Source organism: Tenebrio molitor, chromosome 4 (genome assembly GCF_963966145.1).
Source record: "Tenebrio molitor chromosome 4, icTenMoli1.1, whole genome shotgun sequence".
In the NCBI taxonomy this organism is placed as follows: Eukaryota; Metazoa; Arthropoda; class Insecta; order Coleoptera; family Tenebrionidae; genus Tenebrio; species Tenebrio molitor.
This window is the reverse complement of record NC_091049.1, coordinates 9444038-9467168: the sequence shown is the minus strand read 5'-3', so window position 1 is coordinate 9467168 and position 23131 is coordinate 9444038. Positions and strand designations below refer to the sequence as shown.

The following is a 23131-nucleotide window of genomic DNA, read 5'->3' as shown; positions in this document are numbered from 1 at the left end:
AAATAACGGAGATATGACGTGCGGTGGTTTTTTAGATACCGACCTCTAAATTTTTGCCCCAATCCCCCCATGTATTCTTAAACACTAGATAAATTTAAAATATTACAGGTACCGTGCCTTCAAATGAATTCGGAATTAGAGTTGGCTCTGATTTTATTATGAAGTTGGTAACATGGAATTTTTAAAGGCACAGCAGTGACCTTGGACAGCACAATACACGTGTTTAAACGTCTATTACTATTACCAACCGTTAATAGACAAAATATATAGGTAAATCACAGCTTACTCTAATTCGGAATTTATTTGAAGGCACGGTACTTGAAACATTACATTTAATGTGTATGTGTGTACCGGGTGTAGAATGGATTTTGGTACTACGGCGGCCAAAAAATTTTAGCCGTCACTTTCTGTCATTTCGAAAAAAAAATTGTAATCCATACTTTACTGTCACTGGGCCGTATGATTTTCCTTTCATTAAAGTTAAAGAACGTCGTTAAATTGTTTTGTCTCTGTCTAACAGAGTGCTTGACATATACGCTCACTTTGTCTAATCAATGATTTAGCTAATGAAAGGCTTAACGAATGGGAAATCATACGGCCCATTATGATTACCGTCTTGATTATGATTGGATTTTTTGGGTGGTAAATTTCAAAATTGGAAATTATTTTGTCATTTTCTACTACACAGAAAACGCTCAGGTTATCTATGTACGATTGCTCTAATTTTGTTCATTCATGTCAATATGCATGTCAAAATGACAAGAATTTAAAGTGGGGTTACGGTTCCTAAAGATTTATTTACACTTTATGTGAATGTCAAGATAGTGACGGCTAAAACTTTTTGGCCGCCATGGTACTATTGCGGGCAAAAAAAGTGGGACATTAATGTCATTGTCTTGACTTTTAATGTGAAATGACCCTTATCTGTTTCTAACCCTACTTTGAATCGATTGACGTTGTCATTAAGTATTGTTGGTTGTAGGCAATGTAGGGAATGATTGTAAGTAAGCACGTAGTGAATATTTATTTACTTAATGCAAAGTCCCAATCAAAATCTACCTTTATCAAAAGAAGAGGGCATTTGGAAAAGGAAATAGGAGTAGGTATAAAATAAATTTTTAAACTGTCAGCTAGAATAGCGTCAAATTTCTATGACAATAATCAAAGCCAAAATGAACTCATCAAATAAACTACTATTTTCACTTATAATTACACGAGAGCTTTTTTTTTGATGAAGTAAACTTGACATTTCAATGAGAATTTTAGTGCCTGGCAATTTAACGAAAAAAACTGCCTCTGAGTCCGTACAACGAGTAATTTTTTCTGGCAGTTTTTTAAGTTTAATTGCCAGACAACAAAACTCGAATTATAAATGGCAAGTTTACTTCGACACACAAAAAAAGCTTGAGTGTAATTCGGTAAGACAATTTAATGAATACGTAAATCACTATGATGCAGACCTACTAGAATCAGTGCTTTCAAAAGTTAGGTTCCGTTTTGTCGCTGGAAAAGTTAGGGCAAACTTTTTTCGCTGTCATAATGACAAAATCACCGCTGCTTATGGGATTTTTAGTGTATGAATTAAATTGTCACCGTAAAAACAGTGAAAAAAAAAACATCCAAGGAAACTTTTTGACAACTATTTTTGATCTATCAAAAAATGACACACTTTGCGACTTGATAATGATGCATAAATGTCGCGTTTTTGACGGTTGTAGAATAAACTTTTCAAATCGTACAATGAATGCCGTGTACGAGTGCATCGACCGGTAAATTCAAGATTTTCTGAACGATACCTATGTGTCAGGGTATAATAGCCTGGCGCATTGATGGTCAGTTTAATGCAGTAGCTTGCCTTGACATCTTGCAAAATGTTACGCTTCCTTCTGTGGAACAATTATATCTTTTAATTTCATATTTCAACAGGATAATTGTCCTATCCACACCGCTCGAGTAATACCACAGTGGTGTCAAAATAACAATATTGCAATTACCTTGGGCGTCGTATAGTCCTGATTTGACCCCATAGAAAATGTTTGGGGTTTAATTGTCAATAAAATTTATAAAAGGAACTTTAAACCTGCAAATGCTGAAGAATTCAGAATGCGTGGGAAGAGTTGAGCGAAGACCAAAATTATTGGCGAAAGATTATAGGATCTATGCCCAGGAGATTGAATGCGGTGCTAGAGGCGAATGTGGCCATGACAAAATATTAAAACCTCTTTTTATATATTTGTATTTATTTTTAGGTTTGTTTTAATTAAATTTCTGTTAGCTTCAAACACTAGTTACTGTTGAATTATTTGTTTTGTGAAGGTCATTTGGTTTTTTTAATCTTTAATTTATTATGTATAACTTACATAATAATTAATAAGACAGGAATTTGTGTCCTGAGGGACCGGTCATTATTCTTTTAAATGCCGTCAATGTATCCTTTAACCTAATCTCAACATTACTCGTTCACACTGCTAAAATTTTGCAAAATGGTTGTTATGTACTTGATTTTGAATGTGTACGCGAAAGTTTTGAAAGCATGTGTGCCCACATGTAGTAGCTGAAACCTTTATCAAAGTGAAAAAGTACTTTTTAGAATTTGCGCCTCTAATAGGTCTATTATTGTATTCAATTTGGAGTCGTTTATGGCTATCTATTAAAACACTCGTGGTTTGATAGATCTCTAAGAAAATTTTTATCAATATTTCAGTGTATTCTTGTCATTTACACCAAAAAACTTCCAATATTAATGTGCAAACTCTACTTTTTAACAATTGTTGCAGATGTAGTTTCATCCGTTACCTTGGATTACCAACTAATACAATAGTCCCTAGAATTTGTAAATTCAATTTTTTTATTTAAAAATTAAAACAAGGGTGCAAATTCTAAAAAATAACATAAAAAAACTCGTTTTATAAGGGCATTGGTGCACTCGTCCCATACAAAACTCCCCTACGGCTCGTTTTCTACACTTGGGACTCGTGCGCCAAATCAACCCTTATAAAACTCGTTCTTTAATATACAGTGAGCTAGGATGTGTGATTTTTGTTGGGTTCTCCAAAAGGAAGATGATAGCCCGCATAAGAGCAAAAAATAAATTTGTTTTGTACTGGATTGTACTGGTACTTAATCGTCCTTTCTGTGTTTTTTCACTAAAATTATTATTGGTTTTTAAGTTTTTTTACTGTTTTAATAGAAATACCGACGCTTTACCGAAAAACCATCTGCAATTTTCCCGTCGGCGGAAACCGAAAGGTAAACAAACCAGCGCCATGTTTCATTATCTTGACAAGCCAGAGCGCACGGAAATGCAGTCACTTTGATGCGCAGTACGTTTGAAGATCGCGACGTCTTATTGCAAGGAAGAATAAGAGTCAATTGTTTCGCGCGACGCAGATAGTTGCAAGTTCGGGGGTTGCGAGAAAAATATCTAAACATCTGTACCCGTTAGTGGTATTGTAGGGTTCTATTTTGTAATAGGTGTCAGTTTTCGATTCGGTATTCGTCGGTACAGTTCGATTCGAAGAAAAGAATCGATGAATCGAATCTTTTACGGATGATGAATCGAGTCGTTCGGTACAGTGGACTGATTCGTTCGTTTTGAACGAATCGTTCGCGAACGACACATCTCTAATCTAAACGGAAACAAGGAGGTCGGTCGGCGACCGCCGAGCGGGCAAGACGTGTCGCCGGTCACCGGCGTACACTGGGAAAAATTACCGAAAAGCTGGCCAAAAGACGAAAGAATCAAAATAATTTATTGAAAATTGAGAAATATGGGTTTTCGAGAGCGCTGGTTACGAATTTGTTCTTAGTTTTTCCAAAAACAAAATGGCGATTCGAAATATTACCAAGTTTATCAATTTTTATGAAATCTAGTAATGGGGCTGTTTTTAGGTCACTGATTACAAATTTGGTATTAGTCTTTCAAAAAAAAAATGGCGGATCCAAAATGGTGATTATAATATAACGTTCAGAGTTTCAGTTAAACTTGGTTTAATGAGCCTGAAAAATGCAATCTCGTGAGATAAACAGCTTTGTTTCCGTCCATAACCGTAACAAAGAAATTTTAATTATGAAAAAAATACACGATCAAATGCATCTGCAAACATTTTCGCTTTTTGCACTTCATCACCATTTCCGAAGAAAAATTACAAAAAAAAAGAAAAAGCGCAGGTGGGCGCAGCTAATTTTTGCATAATATTGTATATACAGGAAGGTTTAATAAACAATAAGAGAGTGGGCATATGTAGGATTTTTTTGTATGTCACTTTTCATTCAAGATTTTTGAATGAGATTTGCGAAAAATACAGCTACATTCATCTTTACACTAATAATTACAGGTTTGCAATTAATAAATATTTTGTGGTACATTTCATTCTACCTACATTCTTTGGGGAAGATGATCCATTTTGTTGCACTTTATTAACGTAATTTCTGACGAAATAAGAAGCGAAACAATTAACAGCACGTTTGACGCTCAGAAACACGGAGCATTTATTCGTTTCAATGTGCAATGTGTTCTAGGTCAAAATAGTTATTTGTATATCAAGGATGCGAAATCGTACTTTGACGAACCGAGAGAAAAATTGTCGTCAAGGCCGCTTTGCGGCCGAGACAAGACAATCTCAAGGTCGTCAAAGGATTTCGTAGCCAAGGTGTACACAACATTTTGTGTGCAACCCGAAAATTTGTAATTATAAAATAAACAAGTAAAACTTCCTTCACTGTCAAGAAAAATAAAGTCGGCAGTTGGCCTACATGTCGCCATGTCGCTATGGAAACGACATAAATAGAACAACTCACTTTGAGAAAAATTGCAAAAATGTCCGAAGAAAATTACGATGTTTCAGTCCCGTGTACTAATCGAGAGTTAAAAAAAATATTATAAATTGTGCAGTGTCGCATTTGAAACTTGAAAAATCGAAACGGCAAAATGAAAAAAGTTACAGTGACTTTGTGACTGATGTAACAAGAAGAATGTGAAAACCGTGTCGGATAATGTTGTACTGGCTTACCTATTTATTGGAATTTATTTATTGTGGAAGGTAAATGTTAAGTTCTGTTATGCTAGGTTGTATCATCTGCTCCTTTTTAGGTTATTTTAATCGTGGAAATATCAGGAGCCGTGCAAAGACACAAATAAACCAAAATGTCTGTTGGTGACATTCGGGAAATGTTACGAGATATTTCCCTTTTTGATCGGTGAAAAATTAACCAAAATTAACCTAATTCACATGTGTATGTTTCATATAGATGATAGATCGATAATGGGGATCTTTCTTATCGACTCCTCAACCTCATGCGGCTGTCTCATTTGAAATTGGCGGAAATTTCAAACCGGATGAAAATTCTGTACCTACTAATAGTGGCTGTTCCTGACACAAAATCAAACTTTAACTGTAACCAATCCAGATTTTGTAAGTTTCCACCGGAAATATGCAGATAGATATGTTGTAATTGTAATAATAAATAAATATAAAAATGACTTTTACGGCCGTCGTCAAGGCAACGGCTGCGAAATTAAATTTCGCGGCCTGTTGTATGCACGCGAAGTTCTCATTTCGCGTACGGTTGCACACAAAATAAGTTTTCACAAAAACTGCTCAAAATGTTCTCCATTGTGGTCCAGACAGAATCAAACTCGCCTCTCATAATTTCAAAAACCCATATGAAGTTGTCAATTTGTTTAGCAGTTTAGGGTAATGCGTGGGTTTTATTTCTTGCAACACACAAAGGGAAACAAATTAATATCCTTCTTAAAAATTTTCTGATAAGTGCCATAACACAATTTAACTTGCTGTCTTAAACACCTTATGGAAGTTGAGGGATGTTCCTTGATAATTTGTCGAACATTTTGCACCATTTCTAAAATTTGAACTAAGGACTGATCTGATTTCTTCTTAATGATGGATTATGATTTGCTAAAATTAGGCACTATAATTTTAAGACATTGATAAACTTGTTCATAACCAATACCATCAGGTTCGGACATCTGGCTTGAAATTCTTCCGTGTAAGGGGGTACAAAGTAAGGCCAGTCTTCACTTTCTTGTTTCACCCTCTTTCGAAAATAATCTAATAAAAATGCCTTCTCTTTAATGGTAAAACCCATTTTACAACTTATTCTGGGATAATTATTGTTTACAATTTCAATAAACGTCTGTAAACTTTGCCGAAATCAAGGATTTGTTTTTTAGGTTAAATCACTTAAATTGTCAACAACGACAACCTTGAATTTTGAAATGTGACATTTCAACGAAGCATCTCCGTACCAGTGGCGTCGCGTTTGGCAATATAATAAAGCTGATAATAATTTACTTACTCTTACAAATGTAAAATGTTGCTCTTGTTTATCTTATAAATTGTTTCCCTTATCTTATAATAATAATAAAATTCACAATTATAATTCCAACGTCTAAAATTCATAAGGTATCATTTTTTATTAAGTAGCGTTTGAGACCATAAATTGTCTACGGCCATGTTTTGACCGCATTTGCATATGATTTTGCTACGACGTGACCGATAATTTGCAACGCTTGCTCTGATTTGGGTTCTTTATGATCACATTGTATGGTCCCGTTGAAGACGTTAGTCCTGTTTTGGTAGTATGGTCCCGTTGAAGGCTACGGCCCTGTTTTGGTAATATGGTCCTGTTGAAGACGTCGGTGCTGTTTTGGCAGTAGAATGGTCCTGTTTTGGTGCTGTTGAAGCCGTTTGGTCCTGTTTTGGCAGCGTTTTGGTCCGTTGAAGCCGTTGGCCTGCTTCGGTCCTGTTTTGGCATGTTTTGATCTATTTTGGTCCCGTGGGAGCCGTTGGCAATGTTTTGGCCTGTTTGGTCTCGTTTGGTCTTATTGAAGAATTTTGGTACGTCCTGGGGATTCCCAGGCAACCGGTCCCTCCAGTTCTGCCAGTACCGTTGGTGCCGATCCCTGAAAACGTCAAGGAATTTCCGAGGCAACCGGCCTTTCTAGAAGCGCCGTTTTCACCGATCAGCACGGTAAGAGTTTCGAAGGATTGACACCTCTTCAAGGCTCAAGGGTTAAGGTCGGCAGATAAGTCGCCTGTTTTTTTATTTTAGTCGGTTTAAGTTATCGTTAAGGGATAAGCGCAGTTACGTCGCGAAAAGGACACGCTAATTCCGCATTCTCAAATTAAAGCTCACTCATTTTGTATCCATTCTCAAGTTAGGAGTTCTCTCATTTTGTATGTAGTTTTCAATTTCAGATATCAGAGTATAAGCAATTTTTTTAATTCAAGTTTCACAATTTAATTTCTGTAAAACTCTTCAATAGTAATGTAATGTCGATTCACGGCACGGAATATTTATTATGTTTCACCAACGTGTTCCACAAATCACGAACACGCAAAAGAATTGTGAAATTAGTTCATTCATAATCATAATTCTTAAGTAAACTTCGTTAAGTTCATGGTTACCTGTAAAAGTTCATTTAATTACATATTTTTAATATCAATATTTTAATTTTAATATTAATAATCAAATTTATTCTGTACAATTAATCAAGAAGCATTAAATTTCAAATTAATTCATTGTATCACGTCATTTTTTAATTAAAGCAAATCTTTTAATTTTCAAACAAAAGTCAGATTTTCATTTTTTTCCGGTGTCGAGAATTCAGAGCTCTTGTTCCGGTAACTGAACAAGAACACAACAGCTCCAAAAAACTAGTTTCCTGGCGCCCATTTACCGAATAAGGTTCTCGATTATAAAAGTTAACGACAACGGTTGCGCCAATATTTCCATCTCACTTAATTTGGAGTCTATGCAAGTTGTTGCAATCTGTTGGACACGATACAAACATCCCGTAAAATTTTGTATACTTCTGTCTTTGTCACACTCACGGCATTTGTCGATAATGCCCTCTCTTTTAATTTGGAGTCTCAAAAATGAACAATGAGTTGTCGCTACCTTATTTATCATCGAGAACCTTATTACCGAACCCACACCAGAGCCCCGAATAAAACCTGAAAGCCCTGTCAAAACGAAACGTCAAGCTAATTTTAAAGATTTGTATTTAATTTGTTCGTGTGTCAATTGGGCTTTTTGGCACTCGTAGGCCTTTAAAACCCTTGTTTCACTCGCGTTTTAAACCGGCCCACTCGTGCCAAAAAACCTCATTTTACACACGAACTTGTTAAATAAACTACTATTTTTAAATGTCGGGCAGTGTTATTGATAATAAGCCTACGTAAACGAAGAACTGTGTTGACGGGATTCGCAATTCGATAAATTAAAAAACGACTTACCACTGGGGCTGGACGTGCGAATTGTGTTGGTGTGTGTAGCGCGGTGGAAGTAACTTTGTGTTCGAATGGTGACTATCTTAGTTCAAAATTTTTGTTGTTCTGCTAGATCCCCCCGAGAGGGGGGTCGTTTTCGTGAACCAAAAACGGGCCAATGACAAATCGCGACAGTAGAGTGTAACGATTTTAGAATTAATAGACATGACGAACTAAATTGTACCTAATGTAAAAAAAAAAAAAAATGAAGATCAAAGTCGAATACAGGTCGACCAGAACAGCTTGGCGAGTGACGCAATGGACTGAAATCCCTCCCACTAGCGGAGCGCACTATCCTTGTCTTACAGAGACTCGCTCGTTTCCTCTTGTGCGCATCTCATCCGCCAAGCTATTCTGGTCAAGCTGTACATACATAAAGTCCATTCAAAAATCAAAAAACCACCATCTGTTGCTTTAGGTTGGTAAAATTTAAAAAACTCTAGGTAGTTATTTTTTCTTGCACTGTTTGTAACTATAAATTATGACATTTGATTCAAAATAAAATTCAATTGCTTGGAATTTCGTTCAAATTGTGTTATTATTGCTCAGTACGATTCAGTTATTTATTAATTTTTATTATTTTTGCTTAAACATGCCCAGTAAAACAAAACACTTAATAAATACTTAACCTCAAAATTACAATTCTTACCAAATTTTACACTAGACAGCGTTGCCGATAGTAATTATTTAGGAAAATGCGACGTTGGTGGTTTTTTGATTTTTGAATGGACTATATACAGGGTGATCCAATTTTTTTTTAAATGCTCTAGCAACTTTATTTCTTGTCCGATTTCAATAAGCGATATATCAAATAAAAAGGCGTTTAAGGGACTATGAACTGACTTTAAAGAAGCAGTTTAAGTGGGGTGATACTTAACTTTCTTATTTTAAATTGTGACATACGTTTTTCATTATTTATTTTTTAAAGTAACTATTTTTCTAAACATTGCTGTATAAAAATTTTATTTGTTTTTTGAAAAGTTTTGAAGAAATAAAAATGTTTAATAAATAATAATTCAGACATTTTAATGAAAAAGCGAATAAAATCAATTTGACAAGGACACGCTGTTTCCGTACCTCGAATGGAGTTTAGATCTGACATGTAGCATGTAGCTGACAGGTCTCACAAAGCAACTTGATTTTATTTGATATATGGCTCATTGAAATCGGACAAGAAATAAAGTTGCTAGAGTATTTAAAAAAAAGATTGGATCACCTGTATGTATTTCTTTAAGAAATTTATAATAAATGAAATTTTACTAAATCTAAACGATTAGGTGAAAAACTAGATGGTGGTGACCCTTGAGTCATTTATGGGTAGAGGTTGGGGCGTGAAATAAGGGGTGACTCTACAAGGTGACCAAAAGAAAACAAATCAGAGCAGGCGTTGCAAATTATTATTGGTGATATCGTAGCGGAATTCTATGCAAATAAGCGTTCAATGCATGGGCGTAGGCAATTTGTGGTCTTTATAATAAATCATATCTCATGAATTTTAGACGTTGGAATTATAATTGTGCATTTTATTATTATTATTATCTGATAATGAGGAATATTCATAAAAATGACAAGAACAACATTTTACATTCGTAAGAATGTGTAATTTACCAGTTTTATTGCCAAAGGCGACACTACTGGTAAGGTCAGTTTTAAAGTAATGCTGTGCTGTGTTAACCTAGAAAACAACTTTTCGATTTCGGCAACTCAATTTGAGTTATGGCACCTGTCAGAAAATTCATTTCCATAAAGTCCTCGTCTAGAAATAGTCAATTTTGACTTAAATTGTAAATCATTTCACAATAGGACAGCAAACCGTTTTATAACTACCATAATACCCTCTAACTTTATTGCCCCTTTGTTGTGCAGTGCCGACTCAAGGAAGAGCAAACATCAAGTAAAGTAACAGCCCCTATTTATTTATGGAATTATTTATGGTAGTTATAAGACGATTTTCTCTCCTATTGTAAAATGATTTACAATTGAAGTCAAAATTGACTATTTTTCGACGAGGACTTTATAACATTCGTATTTTGTAAGAAATGAAACCCCCAGATTATTCCAAACGAATAATCACCATAACTGAATTTTTGTCAATGAATTTCACCTGAGTGCTTGAGAAATGTTTTTGAAAATATGAAGAGACACTACACCACTGTTGAAGACATTTCGAACAGTTTTTGTGAAAACATATTTTTTCTACTTTGCGTTCGTACTGATGCTATTACGATACTGTTTTGCGTATCGTAATAGGAAAAGGCGTGATATAATAATAATACTAAAAATAGTGAAATTCAATTTTTTAATTTTGACGGATACTGTGGTGTCCAAGGAGTATAGAAGTATAGGGAGGGGACATACGCAAGCTTATGGGCGCGGTAAATTGAAGCGGTGAGGGACAAGGAAACGGGTGCAATTTTATGCAACCCGTGAGGTACGCCCCAGTTAACACTACTAAAGATGTTGGGAATTAACAATAAAACTGCAGGAAAATAATACACTATATATTTTTTTGCATCACAAATGTATTCAGAGTATGAGAAACTAGAAAACCACACTAAATATCACAATGCAAGTGATTTCATTTACTTTCTTGCAATTCGAGCAAAGTCATATTCGAGCAGCTGATTTCGAGCAATTGCATTCGAGTAATTTATAATACCCAGATTCATTTGTGGCATCTAAAGTTCCGATCAAATCATGTTACAAAATGGTATCAGTGGAGTTAAACGAAGGGCCCGTTTGTGCTTAGAACAAAATGGTGAACATTTCCAGCGCATGTTGTAACATTGTTTAATAAAATAAACATTACCATTGTAATTTTTCTCTTAATCCCTCGAATCCTTAATTCGCCATTTTCTGTTTTACAATTGTCATTAAATGTGAAGTTTGTCGCGATAGTTCAAAACTAGACGTGCCTTAACAGTTCCAGTGCCAACTTTAACAACCAATACAATGAATCGCACGATATTAAGGTTCAGATGCTCTATTTTTGGTTGCATATACCTATTTCAATGTAAATGGAAATTTTTGCCAACTAGGTAACAGCGCTATACAGGTGATTCACGTAGCCCGTTCGTTAGAATCTTTCTGATTTCCCAAAATCATATTAGTACGAAAATTGGTAAATGGTAACCGGCTATAATCGACTGCTGCAAGTTCAAACAAATTATTTTCAGAATGGCGACATTTTCGGAAATACCGAAAATCGACACCATCTTTGTATTTTTAAATAGAAAGGCCCCATTTTAATTTCCAATTTGGATTCTACGTTAAATTTTGAGTTTAGCACGTTCTTTTGTCAACACTTATCTGTCATCGTTTTTAATTAATGGCATCATTTTCGCAAAAAAGCGGGATTGCAGGGTTTCATTAAAAAATCTATAACTCCTGAACCATTGAAAATAAATAATTGATTCTTTTTTATTGAATTCTTAAAGGTTTGGCCGATCTTTTGCGACACTAGAGATAAGTTTCTTTATATTTCATACGCCTACTGAAATTTTTCAAAGTAGATACCTAATTAAAAAATGTCGAAAACTTCATATTTTTCAATTGCAACTATCATTTCTTTTTATTCAATAAATAGTAGATAACAATAACAACATTTTGCGTACTAAAACTAAGATAAACACTGTCGACTGTCACAAAGAAAACGGCCCACACATTGAGCGTTGTATTTTTTGTTTTGTTTTTGATAATTTGCTTATTTTTTACGCTGTGACTAGTATTCATACGAATCCCGGTTTTATGCAAGTATTCCGGTATCCCGGCTGGCGACGCAGTACTTGTTTTCACGTAATTGTCTGTTGAAACTAGATCGGAAATACCTAATTGATTTCTAAGACAATTTAGTGATAACAATTATTACTTAACCAGCTGACCCGACAGACGTTGTCTTGTCCAAATTTCAATACCTAAATTTGTTTGTGATCGTTTTGTGAATTAGTGAAAAGCTAGTGGAAATGTGTAAACAAAGTAAAAATGAGGAATTTTACATGGGATATGAGTTCTATCGGCAGTACGCTACACTGCTGATTTGCTGGAAATGTGTGATGTCTCTGGAATATGATCGAGTTGGAACCATGCGGTTTTGTTCCAGAATTTAAGTCACAATTTAATTAAGTCTGTAACAAGACGACCGATAGGGGACGCTGTCCAACGACGTATTCCCCACCGCCCGCGCACTAAGACCGCCATCTTGGTTGCGCTCTTTTCTGTCTGGGCCGTTGAAGAAGTTACACGTGACAGTTTAATGAGCAGTTTGTAATTTAACACAAAAGTGTACGCATTCTTACAATAAACTCGTTAAAACGTTACACTGGCGCTCCAACTCGGGCTCGAACTGTGAAGAACCGTTTTCAACAAACACGTGAGTTTTGCGAAGAACCGTTGGAAGAAAAGGCCGTCGTTCTCAAGCACCAGTCGGGATTGGTCTGAGAAGTCGCGCTTAGAAGAACAGAAGCACCCCAGAGAGTGAAAATCCAGACTGCGAAAGAAGAGCAGAAAAACCGTCGTCCTTCAGCGCTGAGCGAAGTTGGCCTTGGGAGACGCGCACGACCAAAGAAGATAAGGGTTTTGCACTTCAACCAGGAACATTTTGTGAATGAGCAACGAACCACACGCATACGGCTTGAGGTCAGGTACGCAACCAACAACGAGAATGCCAGGAAACGCCACATCGGGAAACCTCGTGATGAGTCCGAAGCAGTTTGAGAGACTGTTGGCCAGTCTGAAGACCGGATCAGGCCCGACGCTCCCGACTACAAGTGGGAATCTTGCTGACTGCAAAAGTAGGTTCGCAGGAGCCAGAGGGGAATCTGTTGCAGCCTTCATCGACGCCGTGACGATATACAAAGACTGCGTCGGTGTCTCCGACTTGAATGCGTTGAAAGGGCTGGCGATGCTGTTGGACGGAGCGGCGGCGACTTGGTGGCAGGGAACCAAGGCCACCGTGGACACCTGGGAGACCGCGATCAACGCGCTGCGGCGAAGCTTTGGTGAGGTCAAACCAAATTACAAAATTTTTAGGGAGCTGTTTTCCCGGCAACAGAAAGACACGGAGGCTACAGACATGTTCGTAAACAGTGCGAGGGCGCTGCTGTCGAAACTATCCCCCACGCCTCCCCTTCACGAGATCCACCAGATCGACATGATCTATGGGCTTCTCAGCAGCAAAATCCGAAGGTTGGTTCCCCGAGACGAACTTAACAACTTCGAGACGTTTATCGCGAAGACGCGAGGAGCTGAGGACGCCCTGAAGGAGGAAGAAATCCCAGAGATCGAAAAAGGAACCAAGACCCGCCCGAAGTGTTCATACTGTGGAGCCCATGGACACACAGAGAAGGAGTGTCGGAAGCTCGCGCGGAGTCAGGAAGCCACCCCAGCACGTCAAGCGACCACGACGCGAACAAATCCAGGGCAAATTTGTTTTGGCTGTCGCCAACTGGGACACGTGCGCTCGCAGTGCCCGAACGAACGCCAACGGAGGAACTCGACCACCGCCGAGATACTGACTGCAGGTCTGGGTGATGTCTGCAGAGCGTTCATGCCGGTAACAATCGCCGGAAAAGAAGGACTCGCTTACGTGGACTCGGGTGCTAGCCGTAGTATAGCCGGACACAACCTATACGGGCATCTGAAGCGGATAAAAGCGCCGTTCACTAGGTTGACGCAAGAGTTGACGATGGCAGATGGAGAACCTGTGGAGATGGCCACCGAAGTCTATAAAGTACAGGTAGAAGTGAACGATCGAATAGTACACACTTCTGTTACAGCCATACCTGAACACAGCCGAGGCAAGACTCTGCTGGGTATGGACTTCATCAAAGCGGCTGACGTTATCTTGGACTTCCCAAGGATGCAGTGGCGTTTCAGAGGCCAGCCAAATTGGGGCCCCTTAGTTAGTGAAAAGGAAGTCTCCCTGGCGGCAAGCACCGTCCAATTAGAGCCATTGCGAGATGACGAGGGTACGGAGCTGGACAAAGTTCAGAAAGACCAACTGGTTCGACTGCTTGATTCCCACAAAGAAGTATTCGAGGAGAGTGATGAACCCACACCATACGCGGAACACCGCATAACTTTGACCGACGATCGCCCCATAGCCACTACCCCGTATCGCATGTCCCCTCAGCGGCGGGCAGTCCTTGAGGTGGAGATCCAGAGAATGGTTGAAAAAAATGTCATCGAAGAGTGCGAATCTCCATATGCAGCCCCAGTGGTAATGGTCCCAAAGAAGGACGGCAGTTTCCGCGTGTGCGTAGACTTTCGAAAGCTGAACTCGGTGACGGTGCCAAACTGTTACCCGCTACCGCGAATTGACGACGTGTTGCACGCTGCTCAACAGAACTTTTACATGAGCACGTTGGACCTTAAGAGTGGATTTTGGCAAGTCCCCGTAAGACCAGAAGACCGCGATAAAACCGCATTTGTCACGCCGTTCGGACTCTATCGGTTTTTGAGGATGCCGTTTGGATTGCGTAACTCGCCAGCGACCTTCCAACGGCTAATCGACAGGTTTAAAGTGGGGTTACCTAACGTGTTTCTGGTAGTGTACATGGACGACATCATTGTACTCTCACCGACGCTTGACAGACACTTAGAGGACTTGGAGGAAGTGTTCACCCGTTTAAGACTATTCAAACTCGGCGCGAACCGGAGGAAGTGCGTGTTCGCGTGTGCAGAAGTTAAATTTCTCGGACATATCATAAAGAAGGGAGGGATATCAGCTGACCCGGATAAAGTTTCCGCCATTTTGCACATGGAGGCACCAAGGAATGTGAGGCAGTTGCTGTCTTTTCTTCAGACGTGCAGCTGGTTTAGAAGATTCGTACCAGGATTCTCAGATGTCGCCAAACCTCTGACGGAGTTGACCAAGAAGACGGCAGTGTGGACCTGGGGAACGGCACAGGAGGACGCGTTCGCAAAGTTAAAGGATTTACTCAGTGCGGCGCCCATACTACGTCAGGCAGATTCCAGCCTGTCGTACACCTTGAGAACGGATGCCAGCTCCTACGCATTGGGGGCATGTCTACTACAGGGGGAGGGCCCGGACGAGAGACCCGTGGAATACGCGAGCCGGTTGTTAACACCAGCTGAGAAGAACTACACAACAACAGAGAGAGAGGCTCTGGCGATTGTCTTCGGAGTACAAAAATTTCGAGGCTACTTAGAAGGCGCAAGAGTGATAGTGGCCTCCGACCACCAGCCCCTGAAGTGGTTAATGTCACTGAGATCACCATTTGGTAGGTTAGCACGTTGGGCTCTTTTGTTGCAGTCATTTGATTTGCGCGTCGACTATATCCCTGGAAGAAGAAATGTGGTAGCTGACATGTTATCTCGTCCCCCGATCGCCGATCTTGACGCAAGTTCCAAGTTGGAAGCCTGCTTTGCGTCCATCAATATCCCCACAGTCTCAGCAACAGAACTGCGAAACGAGCAGTCGAAAGACGAAACACTTAAGAAAATTGTACTATGCTTCGAAGACGGTGCCGACGAGGGTCTGGCGCGTTGGACCGACCGCGGTTATGTCATGTCCGGTGGTATCCTCTACCGCTACGTTCCTGATTCCGAAACGGAAGAACCGCAACTGGTGGTACCACAGCAACTGGTTCCTGCGGTCCTGAAGGAGTTCCACGATTCCACCCGGGCCGGCCATCCAGGCGTGGAAAGGACCATCGAGAAAGTCAGCAGACACTACTTCTGGTCCACGCTGAGGCATGATGTTCGAAAACATGTCCGGCAGTGCGCAGATTGTCAGAGGTACAAATTCTCCAATATGAAACCCACTGGACTTTTACAGACCCCTACGTTAGCCCGACGTTTCGAGACTCTAGCGATCGATCTCTACGGTCCATTACCCGTTACCTCTGATGGAAAGAGGTGGGTCTTCGCAATAGAAGATACCGCCACACGTTGGATGGAGTTGTTCCCATTAGCCAAGGCCACAGCTGAGGCCTGCGCCAAATGTCTAGTCGACGAAGTGATCCTGCGATATGGGACACCCCGCAAGGTCATCAGCGATAACGGCTCGCAATTTGTGAGCGAGATCATGCAGCAAACGGCCTACTGTTTGGGGATTGAGCAGATCCTGACCCCTGTGTATTACCCGGCCGCCAACCCGGAGGAGAGAAGAAACCGCGAGTTGACGGTGCAGCTAGCAATAGCGGTAGAAAAGACACACGACCGGTGGAGCCTTGCGCTACCTTCGGTGAGGTTCGCCATGAATAGTACCGTACACGCGGCGCTCGGAAAGACACCAGCATTCCTCTGCTTCGGCCGCGAGCTGAGAACCCCCCTGGAGGCCCACCACGATCTGCGTGCCGTCCTCGATAACGAGAACTTCGTCCCGGAGATAACTCCGCACCTGAGGACGATGACTGACATCTTAAAGGACGTTCGCGAAACGTACGAGCGGCAGCAGGACAAGGTCAAGAAGTACGCCGACCTGCGAAGAAGACCTAGTCCACCCTTCGAAGTCGGCGATCGAGTCCTCGTCGACGTGCACGCCCTAAGCAGGGCCTCCCACTCGTATACCAGCAAGTTCGCACCACGACGTGACGGCCCCTACGTCGTCATAGAAAAGAAGGGCCCTGTCGCCTACGTGGTGGCTGCGGTAGATGACCCGGAGCGTCCCCTGGGTAAATACCACGTCTCGGCACTGAGACCTTTTGTGTCATCCGTAGGTGAAAGCCACTCCGAACCTGTTGCGCCTCTCCGACGACGAGGTCGCCCCCGGAAAGCGCAGCCCGATGACCGCCCCGAAGACGAAACAACGCCGAACCAACCACGCTCTCCTCCACGCCATATCCGAGGAGTTCGTCGAGGCCGTCGAGGTGCTGCTCGACCACGAGAAGTCCAAACATAAGCCGAGCGTGCCCAGTTGGATCCCACCTGAGGGCAGCTAGTGGAATCCAAAGGGGGAGTGTAACAAGACGACCGATAGGGGACGCTGTCCAACGACGTATTCCCCACCGCCCGCGCACTAAGACCGCCATCTTGGTTGCGCTCTCTTCTGTCTGGGCCGTTGAAGAAGTTACACGTGACAGTTTAATGAGCAGTTTGTAATTTAACACAAAAGTGTACGCATTCTTACAATAAACTCGTTAAAACGTTACAAGTCAGAATTTCATGTCCAAACTAATTATTTATTTTCTTCCATTAAATTTGAAATCACAATGAATCTCAAGCAGTTTTATTCGGTGATTCAAAATGATTGTGAATAAGTATTGCTACTATGTACGAAAATTTATGTAGCAACTGTCTGAATGAGATGGAGTTGACATTTGTATGATAAGCGTGCATTTGATTTTTTTAACTCCATTACACATTGATTTGACAACTTTCAAAATTGCGCGACTATGAACTGTCAAAGAAATGTCAACTCTATCCTACCCACACAGTTGCCACATAAATTTTCGTACATAGTTGCCATACTTAGCCACAATTATTTTGAATCACCCAATATTTACATATCGATTTCGATTGCAAGATCGATGTTCAAGTAAACAATCCGATTGGTTTGATTCCCAATTTCACAATCAGCTGTCAAATGACATTTGTACACGTAGACAAATAAATTGGAATAGAAATAAAACAACTACATTTGTCGGACAGATCGCTAAACAAATCTCAAATCTTCCAGATTTTTTTTCAATTGAAAACAAAAAACAAGTATCAAGCAAATATGTACAGTGGCGGCCATTAATTTGGAAACACCGGCCTAATCTAGTTTACTGGATATTTCTAATATTTGATAGTGTAAACGTTATCTCATGAACTCATGTCACCCATGTCATCGTTGAGCGCATTCAACAGACTGTCAAAGTGACAAACAATTTACAATAGAAAAATCTTGGTGTTTCCAAATTAATGGCCGCCACTGACTCTTATTGTCAGTTATGATCGAGCGTGCATACAAAAATTATAATTTTTGAAATTTGTCCCAATTTTCCGACTCTCCTTTGTAATTGTTCCAAATTTTTTTCCGAAAATTTATCCAAAACCCTAACAAAAAGCACTTTCAGTTTTTCCCGAATTATTTTTAGTTTTTAATTTAGTTTTTCCATTAGCCAAATCGTTCCAGCCGTTCCCATAGAAAAAAGCACTTTCAGTTTTTCTCGAATTTTCTAATTTTCCGGGCAATTTTTCCAATCTTTTTTTTTGCATAAAAACCTGATTCGGACTATCACGAACATTTGAAAAAAAGAATTAGCCAAATCGTTCTCAAGTGATGCGCTTACAAAGGAACATCATTTAATTTTTATTATACTGGGTGCCCCAAAATTCGCGGAACAACTCAATGAGGTAATGTTAATTCATGTTAGAAAATAACGAAAAAAATAATTACAAAATTCTATACCTCTTAGATTTGAAGATATGGGGGCCCAAAGCTTTGATCTCATTTATTTTAAATAATAAAAAAGATTTTGACTATTTGTCTTTTACTAGCCAGTGGCCTAATAATTTTGAACGATTGTGATCAGGTTTGCAATTATTTTCTCCATTATTTCCAGCATTTCCAAGTAGTAATTTTATGTTCGTTTTACCTCAAATAGCGTACGGCAACATGGCTTTGATTTTTCCCTCTCATTTCCAAGGATACAACAAAAATGAAATATTTGCAGACTATTGGGATGCATAGAATGTTTTTAAATGTTGCCACATTTAGTGTAACGAATAGGTCCATATCTTCTACAAAAAAGAAGATTGATTTTTTAAACATTTTTACCTGATCTCTTAATGACTACTTAACAACGTACTACTACGTTACCTCATTGAGTTGTTCCGCGAATTTTGGGGCACCCAGTATTGAAGATGCAAGTCTTACTGCAATGTAGGTAATTCTCTCGCCACAGCAGCCAACGACCAATTTTCTTCTAGCTTTGCAATAGCCCTAGCTCTCTGAATCGAAGTGAGATGTAGCATTTAAAAAAAATAGTTTCAATAATTTTTTTTAACGCTAGTGTCAAACTTTGACATTTTAGGACGCCTATGATGTAAAGTAAAAATTAAACTATAAAAAAAAACGTTCACTTTTGGATGGCCGCGATAGTACAACTTTAAAGAAAATACGGAAATGTTCAAATAAATGGATTTGTTCGGAATGTAAGACCACTAATGCCCGGTTTCTGGAACGGCGCAATAACTAACTGGCAGGTTAAATCAAGCGTTGCTATAGAAACGCTAGAACGTAACCAATCACATTAGTGTAGCAAATATATTTTCTTCTTTCTGCTTTTGCTACTTGTCAGGATATTATTATAATTCAAACACTGAATTAAAACAATAACTTTAATAAAATAACGAATAATTTCAATACATTCCAACTACAACTCTCAATTCTCTACTCTGTCACTGCTTAACTCTTGACTCTTAACTTCTAAACTCTTAACTCTTGACTCCTACTCCCTGCTAGCTTACCCCTTTCTTACTTTTATATTCGCACTTCCACATTTCATTCAACCACTCACATTCATTCTAGCTTCAACGACCAAATTCACTAATCCAATAACAATCAAATGTTTAAACCTAAAAACAATCCGTTAAAGCCAACCGACTTTCCTAACCGACAACTTTTCTGTTAAAACTAATTCGTTCCGATCAATCTATTAGCATTCACTCATAACCAAATACACTTTCTACATTTCCTTATGACTAACGGATTTTAACGAATTTACATCGACGGTTGAAAAATTACAACATAAGGTACAGTGGCGAGCACGGAATTTCGCACACATTGGACATTTCACTGACATAATTTTATTAAAATGAGATACTGGCGGCAGTTTCGTGACAGTTTAGGTGAAACATCAGTCATGATCACATATATCATGATTGATTATAATGACCATAAAGCGAAATTCCGTGCTCCCCACTGTACATGATTTTTGTGTTTATCGGAGAGTTAACTAACTGGCCCGATAAAATTGTTTCCAGAAACCGGGCCTAAGACGTGCACAATAATTATTAATACCAAAGTATACTTGCTCCAAGAGATACACCGTGTAACAGAAATAAGTAAATTAATTTTAACTGGTAATAAAACTCATGAATAACTCTAAATATTTTTTTTTCGTAAACGTTCTCGTTAATGAGTTAAAACTTAAAATTTGTAACGAAGTTACTTAGGAAACGCTCCCGGTGGCGGAAAAATTCCGTTCTTTCTCCGAGCCGGGCCAGAAAATTAGCGCGGAGCCGGCTACCTCAACCGTGTCCACCGAATCCGCCCCGGAACCCGTGTTTCTTCCGGCCGACAATACCCGGACTCCGCGCTGAACAGAGCTCCCCCACCGCCACAGCCGCGAGTCAACGGCCGCGCGCAGCCATCCAGGCAATAAAAGGCCCGCGCAGAGCCTGCAGAATTCCATTCATTCCAATTCCATTCCGAGCACCTTCCGACTCCGATCCCAAGTCCGACCGTCCACCTGACTCCTAGCACCAGCTCCGAACCGACTCCGCTTCCGACCCCCGACTTCCGACCCGTTCGCTCCCCTAGTGACCGAACCAGGTCATCCCCTGTTTCCGGCCCGTTCGCTCCCCTAGTGAGCGAACCAGGTCATCCCGCTCATCCTGTGTTTCCGGCCCGTTCGCTCCCCTAGTGAGCGAACCAGGTCATCCCCTGTTTCCGGCCCGTTCGCTCCCCTAGTGAGCGAACCAGGTCATCCCGTTCATCCCCTGTTTCCGGCCCGTTCGCTCCCCTAGTGAGCGAACCAGGTCATCCCGCTCATCCCTTGTCTCCGGCCCGTTCGCTCCCCTAGTGAGCGAACCAGGCCTCCCCCCCGGATCCCGTCACACCCCCGCAGCCCCGTCACACCCCGACCGGTTTTCTCGCTACGCCGCCAAGAGGAAGTTCCAGGGCCGACCGACGTAAGTACGAACACTCCCTTATCTTCCTTGCCGCCGAGGACATCCCCCAGGTCACGGGCACCATCCCCGGAGGATCTCGCCTTCACCAAGTGGTCCCCCTTGTACATAGTGTAAATAAAGGTTTTGCGACGACTGTTTGTTTGTTTCCCCCCTTACCCCGCGCCCTGACAGCTGACCCCTGGACGCCGTCACTCCGCAGAGCTACCCCGGCCGTGTGGCGTCCCACCACAGCCGAAAAAAGGGACTGGCGCTCGAGGCATACCGCGACCGACCGGCGTCAAATTGCATCCCGTGACGTCACCACCGGAAGTGATCGTCACAAATTGTTTAAAACTTTTAAAAGATTTCCGCCACTGGAGACCAGAAGTGACTATAAATGTGAGGACCGTTTCTAAGCATTTTTACGAAATCAAAATACTTCCCATTATTAGAACTTGTTTACACAAACGCCTCGTTAATTTATGGGGGAAAATGTAATAGTTATTTGTATCACAAGGCCAGAAACTGCACGTTTGCGAGCATGAGTGCGGTTTGCAATACGAGTCGATAGACGAGTATTGTAAGTACGAATGCTCGCAAATCAGTTTCTGGACGTGTGATACACAAAATTTTTCGTGCCGACTTCTGCGGATTTTTGTTAAATGGAAGTTAAAGCACTTGTTTTAATAATTGGTATTAGGGACTTTTTTGTGTTGGCAACACTTTACATTTAAACATTTAAATTTTAAAATCAACATCGCTCTTGTTTCCTGACATTTATTGAATTTAATTAATTTGTTTTGTTTTTGACATTTTCCTGAAACATTTGTTGTAATAAATACATCAGCCCATATTCAAGAAGTGGCTCTAAACGTAATTTTAATTAATTAATTTTAGTTAAATAATGCTTCTTTGCAGTTTGTACGTTGTTATAAATAGAAAAACATTTTTAACGAGCCATCCACAGAACAAACATTGACGTTTGATAGAATTCTGATAACAAATGCCAACCGAAACCGATGACAACTCAAAATCCCTACTTTTAGCCGGACTAGGCCGGCAATGCATGTGTTTCTGGACGATTTCGAGATCTGTAATTTACCAAATTCCGGCCGGCGGCACGAAAACAAAATTGCCGATTTGGAAAAAATGATACATAGAAAAATTGTCCATCATGACTAGTTCTGTTACTGGTTAAAATTAATGTATGTACTTATTTCTGTTACATCCTGTATATGTCTTGCCCCAGGCAATGTTTTCTTTTTCTTTTATTGAAATCCGAGGTGTAATCCACGCGCCAGACTAAGTCAAACGGTCAATTGTTTTTTCAGCGGTGACGCATTTATTCTACTTACGACTTACCTGGTTAATTTGGTCAGCTGGATTCAAAACTCTTTGCCGCGTGCTATTCTTACAGAGTCGGAGTCAGAACTAGGTATTAGTGCAAGTCAGAATATGTCTAGATTTCTTTCTCTGAAGTCCAAGATGCAAAGTACCTGTACATGTGTATCCAGCTAATTGTCTAATTATTTCTTAAACGTCACATAGACATAACGAGTTTAACCAAGTGATTTACAACTGGAATTGTTTTTTTTTTGTCTGCAGACAGAGCCGCGTTGTCAGTATTTATTCAATTGTATGACAAGTGGGTGAAAAGGTGAGATGTGAATATTTTTGGAAATTATTGTGTGTGCAGTGGGTGAAAAGCGGAGAAGTGAATATTTTCGGAAATGAACAATGGCAATGTTTCGACCGTGGGAAACCTAGCCCAGTACAAGTAGATTATCTGAATTCATTGTTGCTCTCTAAATAAAAATTAAAAAGCCGGCTCTGTCTTCTAACCTTGCCTCCCAGTTAGTCAGTGATGGAATGATAGAAACAACAACGATATTTAAAAAAGTCAACTGGTCGTTCGCACAGCCTGAGGCTACGCAGTGCCAAATTCCTTGCGATCGAAAAAAAAAAATCGAGATTGCCATGATTCTTCATTACAA

General features: G+C 40.1%; 1 protein-coding gene across 2 annotated transcripts in view; it reads right to left on the bottom strand.

The window, feature by feature from the left end:
• The window catches only part of LOC138129794 (uncharacterized), a 32083-nt gene extending 9449 nt beyond the window's left edge, over positions 1–22634 (bottom strand). Inside the window, exon 1 of one of the 2 annotated variants that reach the window (XM_069046095.1) lies at positions 22500–22634. The gene's annotated coding sequence lies outside the window, so the exon portion shown is untranslated. Of the gene's footprint in view, positions 1–8261; positions 8638–22499 lie in introns of those variants that run through there. The other variant, XM_069046096.1, reaches the window with a different exon arrangement.
• Between the last annotated feature and the right edge of the window lie 497 nt (positions 22635–23131).